Source organism: Benincasa hispida, unplaced genomic scaffold (genome assembly GCF_009727055.1).
Source record: "Benincasa hispida cultivar B227 unplaced genomic scaffold, ASM972705v1 Contig449, whole genome shotgun sequence".
Taxonomy (NCBI): Eukaryota; Viridiplantae; Streptophyta; class Magnoliopsida; order Cucurbitales; family Cucurbitaceae; genus Benincasa; species Benincasa hispida.
This window is the reverse complement of record NW_024064860.1, coordinates 25,748-30,390: the sequence shown is the minus strand read 5'-3', so window position 1 is coordinate 30,390 and position 4,643 is coordinate 25,748. Positions and strand designations below refer to the sequence as shown.

Below are 4,643 nucleotides of genomic sequence, written 5' to 3'. Positions count from 1 at the left end.
AGATCTACAATGGAACAAGGATATACTGTTAAGCATTTGATCATCTAGTCTATGAAAAAATGGGGAATTGACCTTTCTCTGTGACATTATTAAGTTTCCTAAAATCTGTGCACTAGCACAAACCTTCATCATTCTAATTTTTAACAATTACCAATACACCGTCGTCATTTTTAATATCAACAATACCTATTTTCTTGGACACACATGATTTTGACATACCTATTCACCATTTGCAATAGGGCGGATAATCCCTACTTCAAGTAGCTTGAAGATCTCCTTCATCATTACATCTTTTAAATCGAGTTTAAGACACCTGAAAAGCTACCTCCATGGTTTGGTTCCCTCTTCAAGTTCAATCATGTGCATGTAAACTACAAGATTGTAAGGGTCCACCTATGCCTATCTTATGCTCTTGAACAACTTGCACCAACTTGTCTTTCTGTTCTATAGTCAATTCTTTGGAGATGATTACAGGTAAGTCCCCCAGATTTCCAAGGTAAGCATATTCAAATGATCTTGAAGTGCCTTCAACTCAAGCTGAGGTGCCTGAATAACGTATGATAAGATTTTTCAGTTATAACATTAGTAGATGATCAAAACGTATCGATTTAGAGAATGAAAGAAAAGATAGTTCTATAGGAGGGATCGTGACATCGGAGTCAATTTAATCCTCGTCATCAACATAAACATCCCATGTCACATTCAACTCAAGGAAATAAAAAAAACTTCAATGTGGCATAAAGTAGGAGTATTATGGCTAAGAGATCACATGACCTAATCGCAAAAACTCACTTACCTCAACAATCCAAAGAGATAAAGAAGAGAATGATCATCCATCCTTGACTACATTTCAAAACAAAAGAAACCTAAACTAAAAGGTGCTAGAAATATAGAAGAAGAAGAAGAAGAAATTTGAGAGTCTCTTCAGCCTCCATGGATCCTAGTAGAAAAAACCTAAAATGGGAGAGAATATAGAATCGAGGGAGCATCTCAATGCTCCTTGTTGTAGCGCTGACAAGTGTTATGATGCTCTTCGACAGATGTTGCATGCGCAACTCAATCTACTAAGATTTGCAGCACTATGATGCAATAGGATGACGTCACAACATCCTCACCTTGTCCTTCATTTTTTCCTAGGCGGTACCCAGCAACAGAAGGCTTGGCTACTAAGTGCATTTTGGTTCTTTTTTGCTCTTTCATGCATCGGGTGCTCGGTGTTGCTCCGAATAGTTCTAAATTAACTCTAATTGACCTGTAGCACGAATACATGATTTGTTTGAGAATCTACAATTATACACATTTAAGCACACTAAACATGATAAACAAGTGAGATTGGAGGCATAAAACTAGCTCCTTCCAGGAGTTTTAACACTTACTAGTGTACCGATCTCGCTAATAAGGAGACATCAAACCTGCCAACTAATTTTTAGGGAAAATAATCCCATGAGACAGGAATTCTTCCTCCAATTATCTCAATCATATGATGCAATCAAATCCCTCATGTAACACCACAAACTTTCCTACTAATGGGTGTATTACTCATGTCAACGATATTATCTTCGTTCTCATAAATTGTTTTCTTGTAAAACAAGAAAATATATTTTAAACATAAAAGTACATTATAAAGTCAAAGACATGAAATTCCATGTACTAACTATGTGTCCACACCAAATTTATTTTTAGATTAATATTAATATATCTTTTATTTAATAATTAAAAAAACTAGAAAAATTATATCCATCATTTAATGCAATTCAACATTAACTAATTTAAAATAGAGAACTATTTTTTAGTTTTAGACGATTGCGAAAAAATGGTTCTCTTTAAACTTGAACAACATGATTAACTAACTAAATCTTCTAAAAAGGGGGGAAAAAATAAAGATATGGTGGAATGAGAAACAATGTTATAACAAAGATAACTAATAATGATTTTTCTTTTTTTTTTTTTTTTTTGATAAAATGCAAACTGGGACTACCAAACCTCTAACAACGCATTAGTGTATTTAATATTTTTTTAAGCCACCTAATAAGTTATTTAAAACGTACATCTTCATTATGAAAAGGTAAATAAATATATTTTGTAATGCATAACTTGATTTAATGCATTAAAATTCATTGTATATCTGTCTCTTATACACATCTAGATGTGTATAAGAGACAGGCGCTGACAAGTGTTATGATGCTCTTCGACAGATGTTGCATGCGCAACTCAATCTACTAAGATTTGCAGCACTATGATGCAATAGGATGATGTCACAACATCCTCACCTTGTCCTTCATTTTTTCCTAGGCGGTACCCAGCAACAGAAGGCTTGGCTACTAAGAGCATTTTGGTTCCTTTTTGCTCTTTCATGCCTCGGGTGCTCGGTGTGGCTCCGAATAGTTCAAAATTAACTCTAAATGACCCGTAGCACGAATACACATATAAGCCTGTCTCTTATACACATCTAGATGTGTATAAGAGACAGATGTTATGCTTCTAGGGCTAGCAGGGCATGTATGGTTGTACCCCTCTAGACCCAATTCTATGTCAAGTTTATGCTAGGGACTAACATGGTATGTATGATTGCACCCCTCTAGTCCAATCTTACATTTATGTTAATGGTTGATGTTGGATGCGACTCTGGCTCTACTGACTGCATAACCTACTAATTATCAGATGAGTTAGTTTCCGCCTAAGTCCTCATCTTCTTATCAGGGCGGAGAAATTTACGTTAGAAGCATAACCGACCACCACATGTTATTACATGTTTTCGGTCCCAATCATATGTTTTCAGAACATGTTGCATGTGATTGTGCATTTGGTCACTACCCTATGTGAGAACTACTTACTCTGTCTCTTATACACATCTAGATGTGTATAAGAGACTAACCATGTTCAGCTTTGCCAAAGAGTTCAAAATACCCACGTTCTTTCAGTAAATGGACAGTAGCAATTGTGAACCAATTAAGTTCAAATCAGAAACTATTCTCACACTGCAAATCAAAAGATGACGATTTGGGAGACCATATAGTAGAAGTTGGGAAAACCTATCAATGGCAGTTTCAGGAAAATGCATTGTCCACAACGCTCTTTTGGTGCACTTTAAGTACTCCAACAAACCTTCACCTCACATTCGAAGTGTTTTGGAGAGAAAAAGGAGAGTGGTTGGGTTCTCGATGCAATTTTAGGGCTTGCATGTGGTATGCTCGAAATGATGGTATTTATCTATTGAATATTCCTCAAAGTTCTTATGAACTTATACATAAATGGGAACACTAGTTTGATATAGTTGACCAAACACAAAGCATAGCTCAAATGTCATCTATATATGGATTATGAAGTGTGTAGTTCGAATCCCATCATCCCCCGTTATACTTAAGAAAATATTATGCAGTTTACCATATATTTAAATTCTAATGTTTGTCGAACACCTACTCTATGTTTTTTATCCGTCAACTATGAAGTGTATCGTTTATTTAATGCTCAATATTTGTTTGATTCAGCAAGCAATGATATTTGTTTTCTCGTTTTCTAAAAGAAAGTTATAAGAATGAGATACCAATACTAGGAATTAAGGTTGGTATACTATTTCATGGTCGCTATAAGTTATGTTTTATTTTGGTAATTATGATTATAAATATTCAATTTTAGTCTTTGTTCTCCTAGTAACTCTTAAACTTAATCGTTCCCATAGTTAGTGTTTGCATTGTTGTTTTTTTTCTCAATAACAAACAAAAAATATATTAGCATTCAACAAAAATTGTAATTTAACTTAATATTAACGGAATGTTATTGCATGAGTAGAAGATTGAACCTCCAAACTTCGATGTCATAGTGCTTTTGAATATCAAAACACTATTACATCATAGAATATACTTTATTTAATATAAATATGATTTAATTGGTATATTCAATATCATCCATACCGATCAATATCATCCTAGTTGGTTAAACTTTTGTCTAATAATTAACTAAATGTAAGAGCATAAATAATTATCATAAATTGAAATTAGTATTATTTAATATAATTACGTTAAATCATTAATCAAAAGTTCTATTGGTTTGCCGACTATTATTACAAGAAAAAGTAGCATGATTTTATGGCAATAAAAGATAGTATGAAAGGTCTACAAGGTTGGAAGGATAAATTTATTTTCTATTCTGGAAAAAGAGATTCTTATTAAGAGCATTTCTCGGGCAATCCCTGTGTATCGAATGAGTTGTTTTCGCCTTCCTAAGGGCCGTTGTATTCAAATTATGGAGTTTTTTGCGCGCTTTTGGTGGAGCTCATCTCAGTTAAATAGGAAAATTCGCTGGATGCGATGGGAAAAATTATGTATGTAAAACAGGTTGGGAGGCTTAAATTTTAGGAACGTTGAGTTATTTAACCCAAGCTTGTTTAGCAAAAAACATACTTTGTCGCTGATAAGCAAAGTTTTAAAGGGTAGATATTTCCTTTGATGCTCGATATTGGATGTTAAACGTTCCAAACTGGTTCATATTTCTGGAAACACCTTTGTTGGGGAAAGAAGATTTTATGGAAGGGAATGAGGAAAGTTATTAGGAATGGGTAGTCAACATTTCCTTTTAAGGACCCTTGGCTATCTCGCCCTTCCACGTTTGGGGTGATAACTCATAGTGATATAAATGACAACAAA

General features: G+C 34.2%; 1 long non-coding RNA gene across 1 annotated transcript; it reads right to left on the bottom strand.

Moving 5' to 3' along the window:
* Window positions 1-129: 129 nt before the first annotated feature.
* LOC120069517 lies at window positions 130-1,513 on the bottom strand. The gene is made up of 3 exons (XR_005479566.1): window positions 1,377-1,513; window positions 1,116-1,252; window positions 130-546 (listed from the first exon to the last, which is right to left on the bottom strand). It is a non-coding gene; the product is annotated as an uncharacterized LOC120069517 (long non-coding RNA).
* Between the last annotated feature and the right edge of the window lie 3,130 nt (window positions 1,514-4,643).